General features: G+C 39.3%; 1 protein-coding gene across 1 annotated transcript in view; it reads left to right on the forward strand.

Annotated features, from left to right (window-relative positions):
* Positions 1-16,038, forward strand: part of RELN (reelin) — a 287,001-nt gene that overhangs the window by 107,057 nt on the left and 163,906 nt on the right. The gene's annotated exons all lie outside the window — the stretch shown is intronic.

Below are 16,038 nucleotides of genomic sequence, written 5' to 3' on the forward strand. Positions count from 1 at the left end.
GCGTACACAGAGGACATGAGAGTTTCCCATGTGACACTGATAACTCACAGGGCAAGAGCACTCAGAACCTGGGGCTCCATATTGTAGGTGAATTCGTGGATGGCTGGGACAAGGAATTTTGCTGACCTGTATATTCTAGAACATGTGGGTTTATTGCAAGGGTCGTGGGTAAAAGGCCCTGCCTTCAGCCACCAGCCTGGGCTGGAGGGAAATCCCAAAGAGAGAGGGAGAAAGAACAGCAGGGTGAGAGCTGAGAGAGAAGGGAGCCAGAGAGCAAAGGGCAGGGGGAAGAGAGCAGGAGAGAGCAAGAGTAGGGGGAAGAGGAAGGGTAAGAGTTAAGAGGAGAGGTCAGAGTAGGAGTTAAGAGGTAAGAGTTAAGAGCTAAGAGTTTAGAGAGCGAGGTCCTTGTTGCAATACATTATATCTCCTTTTGTGATGAATATTCTAATTTACAGTGACCAACCCATACAAGACACAAAATCCTATAGAATCTACATACAGCCTATAAGAACTACTGTATTACCATACTGTGTTATATTTTAAACTCTAAAAACTACTCTTTAGACTTCTGTTTTGCTATATTGACCTTTGGATCCCTTAGCCAGCAGAAAGGTATTGTTCAATCAAAAGGGATTCTCCTTCAGCTGGCTAGGCCATTGTTTTCAGGTTATATAGTAACTAAGACTCAGTATCCTACAACTCAAAGTCAGCTTCCATTTCTATTTCAATTATAGGTTTTATATTTTCAGAATCTTTTGCTAAGCAATCATATTTATAAGGTTTCCCTGATTCATCTTCCCCAACACATATTTAGCTGAAGACCTGCATCAACACTCCTGTTTGTTGGGAGAGTTGCCTGTGCAGTCAGGAGCTTGAGGATCACTGGGATGATCCAGCAGGTGCTGGAGGTGGTTTGAGGCACTGAGTTCTTGGGCTGCCTTGAGGAGGACTTAACTGCTATATCTTTTTTACAATCTGTGCCTTGTTTTAAAGAAAGGAGGTCTAATTCAAACCCACTTGATTCGAAGTCTGATATAAAAGTTGTGTTTTGATAAAATTTCTTGGTCAGAAGTTTCATGTTTTTACTAGAAATGGCAGGTATTTATAATTTGCTGCACAAGTAGTTTTCATGTTTTAGCATAATTTAGAGTGAATTAATGGCTTGTTATTTATTGCCTAATGCTCTGCAGGAGTGATTTATAAAGCCACACTCTGCACTGCTTGTTACTTTGTATTCTCTGCGTTAGGTGCGTCATCAATATCATTAAATGAATTCACAGTGACATTGCTCTGGAACTATGGGTTTTGATACAAGGGTAACAGAACATAAATCAAGAATTATGTTTAATTCATAAGAGGCACCAATCTCTCATTTAAGTGTAGGCTGGGCTAGATGGTGTCAAAAATATGCTTTACAATACCTCTTCTGATTGCATTTCAGACCCTCTCTATATGCCCTTATGTTCTCGGTGAGAATAATAGATGGCAATACAGTGCAGTTTGTCAAGTGAATAACATTTCTGGTTTTATATATTTGGGTGCAAATGCTGTCATTATTTTTACCACAAGCCAAAAAGGAATATATTTACATGCATATACTTAAAACTATTCTTAAGGGAATCTATAAATTTAAAGACAAGTCTTGCCTATTCTCTGCAATAAATACAATTGTTAACTATATAAATTGCACTTTTAAAATCCAATATTTTGTAGTATTTTTAACTGTTATTTTTACCCCTAAGCATAAATATAAATAAACTTTTATTTTAATCTTTCTTTTCTTAACTATTTAAATTTCTCTTGAATTAGTACATTAAAATCCAGAGCACGGAAAAACCTGTCAGAATATTTAACTAGTATCTGTTTAATTTTTTTTATAAATTTTATGTAAATATTTCTTTTCCCTTTGACTTTTGTAAAAAAATTATTCTTACAAAACCTAAATTTAGGATTGGCACTGACTTGAAAATGCACTTTCACCTCACTATTACTCCAAGTACATATGAACTCTTGACAGTATCATTCATATATAAAGGCAATTTTGAAGCAACAGGATTTAAATCTCTGTGCCTAGAACACAGTTTACTGGAAGTGTTAATTGTGCAGGAGTTAGGGCTGTCATTTGCTAGGAGTTTTCTCATCACTTTGCTGCAAGATGTGGGACATTCTCTTTGACGCTTCTTGGAGTTAACGAAATAGTCATCGTGTATTTTAAATGGCTGGAAGGAATTACATTAATGGAAGAATACTAATGTTTATACATAAAATTAGAAAAAATGTTTTGTGAAAAGGAAGGAATTTTTTTTTTTAGTTTTTTAAGGATTTGTTCTCAGTGGAAACTAAGGACAATAAAACAAATAAATTAGATCTGGAGAAGGAGAGAGCCTTCAAGACTTCAAGGCCTTTTTGTCCAAGCTTTCAAGCCATATTCTGTGTCCCCTTCCGCTAATATTTTCTAACATGTGTTAGAACAAGAGAAAAAATCGATTGAAATATCTGATCAAGTTTTTTACATAAAGCTGAAAGAGATTGTTGGGATTTTTTTTTAAATTTTTCATTTAAAAATAAGTTGTAATAGGACACTTGCAATGGAAAATTCTACTCAGTTTGTAAACAAAACTTAGATACTCTTCTATAACAAAAGGAATCTGTATGTGAAAATTAGAAATTCCTGTAAGTGTTTTATACATATCTTCCAAAAATGCTTCATCCTGCCACCTGATAAGGAGCAGCCTTCGCTCCCATTGTTGTGCTGGGTGATGTAAGGTGAGTTTTGGGAAGCTGTGTGGGCTCTGAGGGGTCCTTTGGTCTCAGAAGGTTGTTGCCCAGAGATTTCCAGGTCTTCCCTCCAGCACATGGGGCATCTCTCCCATCTCTGCTGGCAGCCCAAACTGCAGCAGAGTAGTTTGGAACAGCTTCTGTGCAGTTTGGCAAAGAGAATGGATATCTTGTTAGTTATGGCATCCTTAGGCTGGGCCAAAGGGTGCTCAGCACAGAGCTGCCGTGTACCTATTTAATGTCATTAATGTGCTCCAGACCACAGAGCTCGTTTAGGATCAGGGGTTAATGGTGCAAGAATTAACTGCAAGCTCATTTCATTTACTAGTGCTTCTGAAATAACAGTGACTGGGGTAATTTTTCCTCATTATGCTGTGTGCCCTTTGGTCAGGAGGGTGCTGTTGTAAAAGGAGTAACTGCTGTACATAGTGACACAGTGCAGATCCATTCCCTGGGCAACTGTCCAGTTTCCAGTCACTGATATTAAAATTTTCTGTCACCAGCATTAAAAGGTGCCCATATCAGTTAAAAACAGGAAGACAAAACATGCAGGGAAATTCAGTGTAGCATAGGATGTATTTCTAGAGAAAAAATGGTGTTTGTCCATCCCTCTTTCTCCCTGTATTAATTATTTCTGAACTTTGAGGTCCATTCCAACGAAAGTTGACAACAACTTAGCCATCTTTAATAATATTGTCTTGGTTGTCTGACTATAGAGGACCATACTGGGAAGGATTAATATATACAAATGGAATAGAACTTGAGGAAGCTCAAGCTGGGCAAGAAGCTCCATCTGAGCACCTGATTTATCAAACTCCTCCTCAGCCAGGAGGGGATGGAGTTGGGAGACCAAGAGAAAGATGGTACCAGTGTGGCTGCAAGTGATGAGCTTTCTGTGGCTTAGAAACCACTTCTCCTTACTTCAGCTGTGGAATGACTGTGTACATGCTCCTGCTGTGTGGAGGGGCACAGGAAAATACACTGAGTTAAACCAGTACCAAATAAAGTCATGAAGCAGCATTATTCAGCATATCTGACACCAGGAATGCAGACACGGATTCCTGAGTTCAGGAATGCAAGGCTTTAAAACAGGATCTTTTTTAAGTATGTTTCCCAAAATTAAAATGGCATTTTCTCATTTATTTTGATACAAGTTTCAGAAGTGTTAATTGATACAAATGTTTTTTTCAAACCATGTATAGTATTTTAAAGAGATTATTAGCAAGTGTAGGTGTGGTTCATTTAAAATCCCATTCAACAGGACAAATCATAGAATTTGAAAAGCAACGATTTTCTGAAATTTAATGTACTTTGTTGTGCATAATGAAGCATGTGAAATAGCCTGGGAAAAAAAAAAAAAAAAAAAAAAAAAAAAAAAAAAAAAAAAAAAAAAAAAAAAAAAAAAAAAAAAAAAAAAAAAGCAGTTTCATTTTTGCTCCCTAAAACAAACAGGTCAAGGTTCTTTAGTGAGAACCCCTCAAAAGACCAAGTATCAGCATGAGAAGTATTGACAAACAATTTCCCACTACACTACTGACAGCTGTAAAAAGGAAAGTATTTCTCTGCAGCAAGACAACATGTAAATTTTTGTGGTAAGCACAGATCAAAAGATTTATGAATGGAAAATCAGAAAAGACTCATGTTCTGGTTTACTTGAAGTATCTAAAATATTAATAATGTTTTCTGTATCTCTTAGTTTAGGAATTATAGAGTCAATAGTACAACCAGAACAATGGTCAAGTGGAATACATGTTGAGAGATAGAAACAAATAGACCATTTGAAATTCGTAAGCTAAAAGATACATGTTAACATGCATCCACTGAGTATTATTAATTCATAAACCCAAGTCTTTAGTTTAAATGCAAGAGACTGGCCTCAGGTCAATCAAATTAAAACTTTTATTTGTTTGTTTATTTATTTTGAAAGGGCATTAATGTCATGCAAGGAATCCAAACTTACTGTGAGCTGTCTGATTGAGAGATTCTCAGATATGGATGCACCTGGAAGCCAAAAGCCACACATCACCAGCTGTATTTTAAACCATTTTATTTCTTGTTTGCAATATCCAGTTTTTAACAGTTTTGTAGAGGAATAACATAGAGTTGTCTTTGCCAGTGGATGAAGTCTGCCTGTGTTTCTCAGCCTGTGCCAAACAAGTGGTACAGCACAGTGGGTGCTGCTATCTTTAGAGCATTGTTTGAGATGCTGCTCTTGGATACCATCTTATTTTCTTCTAAATTTATGATTGTATCTCTATCATCCACACACCTTTACCAGCTAACAGTTTACTGCTATTTGTTCCACCCATCTGATGAGTCTTGCTTCAATTCTTTTGACTGACTGCCACATCCATCCCATTCATGGCAACAAGGCACCTTCTGGCTTATGTTACGTTGTTTGTCCATTGTAGTTTTTCAAGATTTCAGCCATTCTCTGTGCAGACTTGGGATTTTTTTTCTCCCAGAGATCAACAGATGCCTGATGGTCATTCAAAATTGGAAAATGTTAATTACACTTGTAGTACCTTTATGTAAGTTTTCATGAAATCTTGTACCTGTTCTGAATCCATCCTTAGTCTGGTCAGTTTTACTTAGATTGCACTGGGAAGATTTATGGGATGTCACTGCTTCCCATTCAAGGGGACTCTGTCTGGAGCCAAAACTTGGGATATTTTTGACAAAGAGAGTGCTTGGAAAACCGAGGTTTTAGAAAACCTTTTCAATTTACTGTGACACTTGTGAATTCATCCCAGGCAGCTCATGGGGAGTGTCCCTTCCGTAAGGATAGAGGGAACTGGACTAAAAGCAACAGTGGACCTACTGCCCAAAGTTCCTCAGCTGAAGAGGAGATATTTGCAAGAACAAACGTATATTTTTTTGTTTTTATTTACTTTATGGAGTATTTTCACAAAACCTTAAAAACTGTATCACTCTGAAAACTCCATTAGAGTACCAGTTATGAGAAGAGATCTTCTTTTATCGTTAAGTGTTAGCTTGAGTTTGATGTTTTATTAATCAACCATAAACTTCTTAGCTACACAAATTACAGATGAATTTCTCTAATTTCTAGCACCACTCTGTTGTGTACAGCAGCAGATGTGCAAGTCTCCGATGAATGCCTTCATCTGTAGTACTTGGAATTTGGGATTTCAGACAGGGGAATTTGAGCTCCCAAGCAATATTTCATGTAAAACAAGCAATAATGATTTGTGTGTATTTGAAAAGTTCACCTTCCTGGCAACTTTACTGAACTGAATTCCCAGTGTATTCATTTTGATAGGAAACTGTCATTAGCAAATAAATGAAGAGTTGAAGTCTGGTTGTGTTTCACCCAGTATCACCATTTTTTTTGTTCACCAGGGACATAAGGAATCCAGTACTGGTGCTAAAGAATCTCAGAGCATCAACAGGGTATTTTCCTACAACGATTCATTCTAGCGTTATGCTCATTCTGCCAGAGACTTCTGAAAACAAATCTGTGCTCAGGAAAAATTAGTCAGTAATAAAACAGCAAGAGCAACCATCTATTCTGGAAGTACTTACACTGTTGCTTAGATTCTCTGTTACTCTGGTTTCTTTCGAGGCTAAGGTTATAAATCTCTTCATTATTACTTTACTCTAAGAGAAAGGTTTTAGACTTTGATGTCTTTTTTAATAATGGGTTTAAAGAATTATTATCCACACCATATCTAAAGGAGATATTATAGCAATGTAGCTTAGCAGGTAATTTGTTTCTGAGCAAGACAAATCATGGATTGTTTCCTAGTGAGAAACATGGATTCAAACTCATTATTGTTGGAACAGTATATTATATGGGAGGCTGCTGTCCAAATGAGTTGTAAATTCAGCATATTTATGGCTGTGTCAAGAGACTGACCAATTCAAGGTGAAGTTCAGATTTTGTTTAACATAATTTTGATAATCCTATTATTATTTTATTATGCCAAAGCATTCACAAATACCAGAACTGTGAGCCGAGATGTGCTGTTAGGCAATGTGGTAGAAGGCATAGGAGAGCTGTTTGTGTTTTATTAGTGTAGTTGACCCTTCTTTGAGCAGCAGGTTTGTCTGGAGACCTCTTGAGGTCCCTTCCAGACTGGATTTTCTTATGATCCTCTCTAGGGTGAGTCTCTGGGCAGGCCATGGTTTCCTGGATGGAAGAAGACAAAATTGCCCATAACTCAGAAGCAGCTGAATTCAACAATTCTGGAGCTGGCAGGGGGGACAGAGGGTGGGTCCTGACCCCAGCTGTGGCTCAGAGAGCTCCTACCCACAGCTGGAAGCCAGCACCAGGAGATGCTGAGCCATTGCTAACACCCTGCAAGGGGAGCTCAGGAGCTTTTCTCAGCCCTAAGAGCTGCTAAAAGCAGCTGGTTTGGAAAGCAGGGCTGGAGAACAGGACTTGCTGTGGAAGGACGCAGAGAACAGAGTTTTCTCTTTTAAATCTGATCTCTCTGCTTGAGATGGGAAAGGCTGGATGTGATTTAGGCAGTGTCTGATTGCCTCTTAATCCCAACCCTAAAACAGCCCTCTAATGGGCATCTCTGAAAATCTCCATGTTGAAGAAAGGCCAAACTATGCTGTGAGCCAAGTTTCCTACATCTTTGGACAATAGCACCCAGTAGTACCACAGCACCTCCAGGGGCACTCACACTACACATCAATCTTGCCTTCAACACCTCCACAGTCCCCAAATAACCTCCTACCCTTCACTGGTACAACCAGCTCCTGCCAGGGCTCCACACCATCCTCTCTCCAGTTTATGCTGTGTGCATGATGCCAGTCCACTTGTTTCTTTTGTCTGGAGTTCTGTGAGACTTCATAGATTTTTTTTTTTTTTTTTTAAGTGGCTGATGGAATTAATTACTCTCCTAAGGCAATATTTCACCTGCCTATTTCTATTTGTTAGCTAGTATGGTCTTCAGGGATATGTGCTTTCTTCCAACTCATAAATCTGGATGAAAATTAAAAACCATGCAGGAGAAATAACTGTCCTTTGTATGATTAGTGACCCTGCATTTTTTTTTTCCAGAGGTTCCCCATGTTCACAATAAGAATAAAAATTCTTCGCTAACAGCTGTATCAGGTTCTCTGTTAGTTTGGTTTTGATCAGTCTGTGAAAGATTACCCTGTTTCATTTGTTTTTCAGTCCTCTGAAAACATTTAGGTTGGTGAGAGGAGTGCAAAGACACACTAAACACGGAGTGTAATATTTCAGAGTTTGATGAAGCTTTAGGAAGGGAAACCTGCCCTGTGTGCTGTGGGGTGCAGTCTGTGGAAATTCTGATTTTTGGTGTATTACTTTCTGGCATTAGACTAAAGAGGCAGGTTTTATCCTTCCCTTGCAAGCTGGCTTGCACGTTGTGGATGCACCAGTTACATATCTGTAATTAATATTGAATTTAATTGTTTTTAAGAAAGGAAATGAATTTGGCTATTGAAGATTTCTTTGTGGGGGTTGTAAAGCAAATATAGGGGATAAGGCTCCAGATTTTTATGAGGTCCATCTTATCCACAGCTATTGGCAATGTCCTTTGGGAGCAGTGGGCAGCTAAATCAGGATAGAGCAGACTGGGGAAACCTTAACTGGGAAATGGATAGTGAGTACAGATGGCATGAAAGCAGTGAACTGAAAAGGTGGCATTCCCGTTATTTAGGATCTTTTAAAACTAATGCTGTTTTCATCCCAGCATCTCATGTGCTGTTTCAGATTTTTCTTTTTCATTTTAAATCTTTAGAAGTTTTCACTGTGTTAGCTGAGTATGTTATTTATTATGAGCTTTCATTTAAAAAGGTATCACATCAGAAAACCCCAGAGCATCAACTACCTTTTAACTCCTGTTTGTCTGAGATCATGTAAAACCTTTGGCACTTCTGGTTGGATACCCTTAGTTACCCAGCCATAAACTCTTGCCTGGAGAGAATCGATATCACAGAGATTTATGCAAAGTGTTAAACATAATGAACTGGTTAATTCTTTTGTTCTGTGAAAATCAATTCTCAAGTAATGATTAATCTAATTAGATACAAACCATGCTTTCATTTCTTGGCTTTTACCAGATATACAAAACCTTAGAATGGTGGTTCTGCAGTTAAGTGCAGACTGGAAGGGATCTCAGGGTGTCTTTGGTCCAAAATCCTGCTCAAAGGAGGGCCAGACCAGGTTGCTCAGGACTTTAATCTAGTCTGGTTCTAAAATACAGCCATGATGGATAGGAACAGCACCAAAGTTTCTTTGGTGGCTCTTGCCATGTCCCCCCAAAATCATCTCTTCTGCAGGCTGCATGAGCCCTGCTCCATCAGCTTCTCCTCACAGAGTATGGGCTCCTTCTTTGTGGCCTCTGCTGAACTCCCCCCAGCTGATCAGCACTGCCAAACTTAATTAGTACATTTTATTAAGAAAAGGGTCATTATAGAGGCATACTGCAAGTCCATTTACTTAATACCTCTGTGTTTAGAGGTTTCAAGAATTTTAAAATACACGGTAACTGAATTTTAAAATTCACGGTAACTTTTCTTACCAGAAACGACAAAGGTTTTGTTGTTCTTGAAGGATAATTTAGGTGATTGAATAATTCAATCTTCATTTAATACAGGCTTTAAAAGATTACATAAGCAAAATCTAGGAAAAGCAGTATTTTTTATACCAAAAAACGTAATATATTCATTAACTTAGGGTTAAATATAGATTTCAGATAGCTATAAATATTCAATGCATTAAAAACCTAAAATTCATCCAATTGATGTTTCACTAAATAATAAAGCACAATAGATTGCAAAACCTAAAAAGAGGACAGAGCCTTCTGCCAAAGACTGAAAAAGGTGGAAAACAGGGACCTAGTTATTGGCACTGTGTCAGTAGAGAGACAATGGATGCTTGTTCTATTATTTATATGAGCTCTCTGCTTGGCAGATGCCACTGCAATAACCCTTTATTTCAAGTATAGAAAAAATAGAATTTGCTTTCTTTTATAATCACACAATGCAAAATACTAATGAAAATGTTGGATTTCCTGTAGCTGAGAAGAAAGTATTGTCATAATCTGCTTTCAGCCAGGAAGAAGCTCTCATCATTCCAGTCACATAAAACTAGACAGAATTTTTAAAAACCTACATCTATTTATTCTCTGAGACAGAAGAGAAAGGAAAATAAAAATGTTTATATATACTTTAAAATGGGAAGTCTTACTTTTTACCTCTTTTATAAGGTATATAAATTGTTAAGTTGCATCCATCTTTTATACATGCAACTTGCAACCAAAGAAAAGTTTGGTGTTCTTTAGGACAACAAAAAGTGGTTCTTATAAATTGTAACATGTAGTGACTGGATGTGCCTGTGTACCCCTCTGTTTCCAGTGTTGTAGTGTTAGATCCATCCTCTGTAATATGGATTATAATTATAGAATCTAGAATGGAATCACAGAATGGCCTGCCTGTTCCAGTGCCTCACCACTCCCATAGTAAAGGTATTTTTTCCTAATGTCTATTTTAAAGCTGCCCTGTTTCAGTCTGAAGTCATTCCCCCTTGTCCTGTCACCACATGGTCTTCTAAGAAGTCCTTCTCCATCATTCCCTTCAGGTACTGGAATGAAATTTCTGTAGACCCTTCTCATTTATTTTCTATTTAGGAATGTTTGTTGTATTCAAATCGTGTTTAAAGTCCTTAAAAATTTATTAAATCAGTCTTTAATCAACCTTTAGGTTGACTTGAGTACTTTTCCCCACATATGCAGTCCCCAGAGATAAATTCAGAGCCAAAAGACAAAGCTGGGTGGCATTTATTCCTCTTGTATTTACCCTGTGTGAAGGTCCCCCCATGAAATAAGTTGTGGGCATAATGTACTCATGTGAACCACAAACTTCAGCTCAGGACTGTTGCCCCAAATGAAATTATTGTTCTTTGCCCTCTAGCACACACCCTGGCTTTTGCTGGCCATTTTAGTCTTTTCCCCCTGAAGAATTTTCACCTCTGATTGAGGTTTCTAGAGCAAGTGTGCTAATTCCAGTCTCCTGAACAAATGTCTACATAAGTAATTGCATCTTTCTTGCCAAATTTCCCTGACAATTTCAGCTGAATATGGTCAGGACAGATGACTTTCTCTATAACATCTCAGTGAGGAAACCATTGGGGACAGGGAGAGAAAAGCAGAGTCAAAATGTGTATTTCGGAACACACAGATCTCATTTCTGCTGCTTTAATTAGACTGAACTTGCATGTCAAGTGAAAACTGAAATAACAACTTGGAGGCATTTAACCAGTAGATGGAAGCCTCCCACCCAAGTGCCTTCTGGATCAGCAGCCACAAGTGCTCTGTGCATTTCCCCTGCTGGCCCCAGCACCAGAACAGCACCATCTCGCAGGTTGAAGATGTTGGTCTCACTGCTCTTGAAGAAATTGTCACTGAAGGTTCCAGCCCTGGTAGGAAACACAATCCAAAATGCACCCCAGCCTGACCTCACCTTCTGCCACACACAGTAAATAGTCAATAAAGCATCTTTGCAGGGCATTGGAAAAAAATGGTTCACAGTCCCACCATGAAAGGCTGTGCACAACCCAGCCTCATGTTCCAGAAGAATCTTCTCCATCATGCTTTCAAGTTATTTTATTCAGAGATCCCTTTATCTAGTATTGGAGGAGAACATATTTTTAAAGGCAGTGAGTTAAACAAGATGACCCTACAGAGATAGTCTTGCAAATTTAACAGTGAATTTAAAATAAACCCATTTATTTGCATAAGGAGGGCAACTATCCACCTTTGAGCAGTGGCTGTGCATCCTTCCCACAGATGGAGCTGGCAAGCAACAGAGGCAGCACACAAGGGTCAGTCCCACACAGCCTCCTGCCTGTGCTCTCCTGAGCTAAAACACTCTCTTTAAAATAAAGAACACGCTCTTTAACCTGTTAACAAGAGCATGTTAGCAATCCATGTGAAGCCAATCTGAACTATGAGCTACTTCAACACAAAATACCAACAGCAGTCATTGGGTATGCATTATTTTCTGCTCCAGCCCAGGCTCATAACTTGCCCAGCATCAACTGTGTCCACCACAGTGGTGGGGAAGAAACACAGTCTGTGCTGACATCGGACCTGATGTCAGGGGCACCACTGTGAGACTGGAAGACCAGTCTCAGCTTCATAAAGTCACTCACTGATATCCCTGGAGCCAGTGTTGTGGATGTCACCCTGAATTTCCTTGAGTAAAAGCAGCCACTAGTAGCTGGCACAAGGTTAAACTCTGCTAGTGCAGGTAAGAAATAACCTCCTTCTCTTTGATCCTGTAAAAAACCCTTTTGGTGCATCATGAGACGAGGTCTTTTATTTAGAGCCTTTCTGAAGACCCCTCTCACATGAATTTGTCCCAGTGCCTTCCCCCACCAGGGAAAGGTGCAGATGGCCAAGCATCTGTGTAAAGGCAGAACAAGCACCAAGTGTGTGAACCCCAGAGCTCCAGGGGAAGGCCCAGGCCAGGTACTCTGCTTTTGGATGCTCAGCTCAGCCTGCTGCAGCCAGTCAACATCAGGTAGGAGGGAGGACTCTCCATCATGTGGAAGTGTCTCTGGGTTTGCTCCTCCCAGATCACCAGGAATGATTTGTGTCATCACACAGGAGGCAAATTGATACTACTGGAGCTATATTCAGAGGAGCTGGCAATGCTGCACTTGCAAAGTGTTTTTCAGCTCGTTGGCACCTGAGCAGGGTGGCACTTCAAGCCCCATCTAACAGGTGACATGGATTAGAAATAGTTTAAGTAGAGAATCAGTAACTCCCTTCCTTCCTTCCTTCCTTCCTTCCTTCCTTCCTTCCTTCCTTCCTTCCTTCCTTCCTTCCTTCCTTCCTTCCTTCCTTCCTTCCTTCCTTCCTTCCTTCCTTCCTTCCTTCCTTCCTTCCTTCCTTCCTTCCTTCCTTCCTTCCTTCCTTCCTTCCTTCCTTCCTTCCTTCCTTCCTTCCTTCCTTCCTTCCTTCCTTCCTTCCTTCCTTCCTTCCTTCCTTCCTTCCTTCCTTCCTTCCTTTCCTTTCCTTTCCTTTCCTTTCCTTCCTTACCTACCTACCTACCTACCTACATTCAGTGTTCTTACATTCAGTGACAGATGATTTGGAAGTCCTTATTGGCATCTGATTTCAACTCAAATAGTTGTTGTTTAGGAAGGAAATTTATTTTTGAAAATTGCTGGAATTGAAGCATGGGGTTAGCAATGCCTTGGACTGCCAGAAAGCCTTGGCAACTGACGTTGCCTTTTTGTGTTCAGACTTTTTTATTCCTCTGTAAGCAGTTCAACCCCTCTTGCATAGCCCTAAGCACAGAAATACATCTAGGCTAATGGAAGAGTGAGGTTAATATAAAGAGGAACCTTATTACCTCTAAGTTGGTTTTCTTTCAAAGTTCTCACCATGTCAGGATGTTCCTGTTCTCTTCCATTTTTCTTCTATTTCTCATCTCTTTGGAAAGATTAATTATCTCTGGGGACATATGGAACATGCATCTTGCCTTTTGGCTGGCTGAGACATTAGATCTGATTAGACACTTGCCCTTTATCTGGGAATAAATGCAGACAATGTCAGAGTGGGACTATAGGACTATAGACTGGTGTGGAGTAACACCAAATAGTAGTTAGAGTAGTTAGTAAGTGCCCTTCCTCTAAGCAACATTTAACTACATTTAAGACAGCATAGAAACTTTTCAAAAAAGCACAACATTCAGTTACTGTATATATACATATCTATGTCACAAAAGCAAAACCCCAGAGTTAATAGACGAACAATTTTCTTTCTTTAGTGGAATCTCTTTCAGGCATTGCCAGTATTATTTTTGTAATAATTATCATAAATATTATGTAGTTTTTAGACTGGAGTGTGAATACAGGAATTGAAATTAGTCTGGATATGTTACATGTCTTTATAAGAAAAGAATCCAAATTCATCATCCTGCTCTGTGAACCTCACCTGTCAGGTAGGAACATCACCAACAAAGAAAGCCCAGTACAGAAAAAGTATATTTTGAACTTCTTTCTAGAAGTAGCTCGGTTCTTGCATAATTATGCTGCATTATTTTCATTTGCTCCATTAATAAAGCATAAACACAGAGAAAATGGAGCAGAAAATACTGGTAAAGTGGCAGTAGCAACACCCTTAACAAGTCTCTGAAGCTGCTGATGCCAATGGCAGGACAAATCTGATGTGAGCACACGCTGCAGCAAGCAGTGCCCCTTCTGCACTGCTCTCCTGTCCCCAGGGTGCAGATCACTCCTGCTATGGAACAGCAATAATTGGCTCCTAGTCTGCATTATCAAGCATGGGATGACAGACACAGAGAGATGCCGATCATTCAACTGGTTGCTGGCTCTCTGCCCAAGTCTCCTTTTTCTCACACGCATGCAGAGATCCAGTAAACATTACAGAGTTTGGTATTATTGGTATTACTTGGTATTTGTTTGCATTCAGACACTTGCTCAAGCTCTCCTCTGCATGTGGTCTGTGTCCCAAGAGTTTGCTCTTCTCTGCCTCATAAAGGAATGCTCTGGTTGCCATTGTTGTTGTGTACATTCTGAATTGTATCCTGGGCTGTTGCACAAACAGCATCTCTGAAGTCCTGGTCTGCTGCTAATAAAAGTTTTCTTTCCCACTGTCTGCAAAGAGTCTTCCATCCTGACAGCTTGGGGCATAGAATTGCTGTACAGAATACCTTCTGTGCCTTACGTGTGGCTTTTTCTTGTATGTTGAGCCAGGGAAGCTCAATACATGGAATTCCCACACTGAAACACACATGGAAAACGTGTCTGTTGGTGCTGCATTGGCCACAAAGCTGGCTGTGAGATGCCCTGCCATTTCAGCTGCCAGGGAAAGCCACCATAGCCAGTCCTTCTAAGAAGAAATCCGGGCACATGTTTGATTTTGGAGATTTTTTGGTCGAATTCTGACTTGCATGACTGAATGCATCTGTGTTGAATTGCAGAAATGTATGTAGTAATCATAGTTTCATGCATATTCATCACAACAGAGCCTAAATAAATACTTTAATTCATATTTTTAAATGAGACTTAAAGCCTCAGCTCTCTTGCCTTGATGTGCTTAAGCAGGTTATTTGTTTCTGTTTTACTCTCTACTTAACATGGTCACTGGTCTTGTCAGCAGATATAGAAATACTAATGTAGAACTATGGCATAAAGTTCTGCTGTATTTTATAAAAGTACTGAAAATCCTAAAATAGTTTCAATAGGGCACATGGCAGGGAGTGCAACCAAAACCTCACACCAATAATGTGGTCCTGGGACTGTGGCCAAAATACTCTTATTGCCAGGTGAGGGACAGGTCCAGCTTTACATCTGCCTCTGAAAGTCCAAGATGGAAAAGACAACACAGCTCTCCTTCCTCAGGCAGAGGAAGAGAGTGTCTAAAAGCCCTAGGAGCATCAGGTGACCTTAGTTTTGCATTTCAGGACACACACATTAGTGTAAATAGAGCTTTCCTACATGTACAGAAAGCAAAGTAGATCCCAGAGAAGTTTTGTTCACTCCTGTTTGTATTCTGGCAGTTTGAAGATGAGTTTTACCCTGAGGATCCACTGTATATGAAAATTTTAGTAATAGATGTGTTACTTTTATTCTCTTCATATTCAGGGCAACTGGCCTAGTAGCCAAGAAAAACATAATGCAGTTTGACTTTCATTTTCACACTATTCCTTTCTGGTCTTTTCTGACATTTCATAAGCAAGCTAGGCATCATCCATTAGAGAGGGGACACTGCTGGCTGAGAAACTGCACTCACAAAGTAGCTTTCAACTTCTTATTGTTGAACTGAGAGGCTATTTCAAGGACTTCACATGGATCTATACGGAGCCCATTAATATTAATTGGAGAAAGGCTAAAGGATATGTAGGAAGAGTGTGTATGAGTGTATGAGTCTAGACAGATCTTGGAAGAACTTCGACTGAAAGAAATAAGACTTCAAATATAACACTTGTAAATACTGAAAGGTATTGGAATCTCTGATATAAAGCTGATGTTGTGAAGCACTGCACTTGGAAAAGGATTAAATGGGCAACTGCAAAGAAAGTAAAATGACTACTAGCATGAGAGCTCTGTAAGGGAAAAACAAATCACATTGCTTTATATTTCTACCTGATCATGAGGAAACAGAATGATGAGTTTTGTGGTACATTACTGGGGTCACTAATGTGAATTAATTACTCTTTAGACAAAACTTTTGAGGCCTCAAATATATAAACTCTATGTGCAGCTACAGATATATGACAAAGACATCC

Source organism: Sylvia atricapilla, chromosome 5 (assembly GCF_009819655.1).
Source record: "Sylvia atricapilla isolate bSylAtr1 chromosome 5, bSylAtr1.pri, whole genome shotgun sequence".
NCBI classification, from domain to species: Eukaryota; Metazoa; Chordata; class Aves; order Passeriformes; family Sylviidae; genus Sylvia; species Sylvia atricapilla.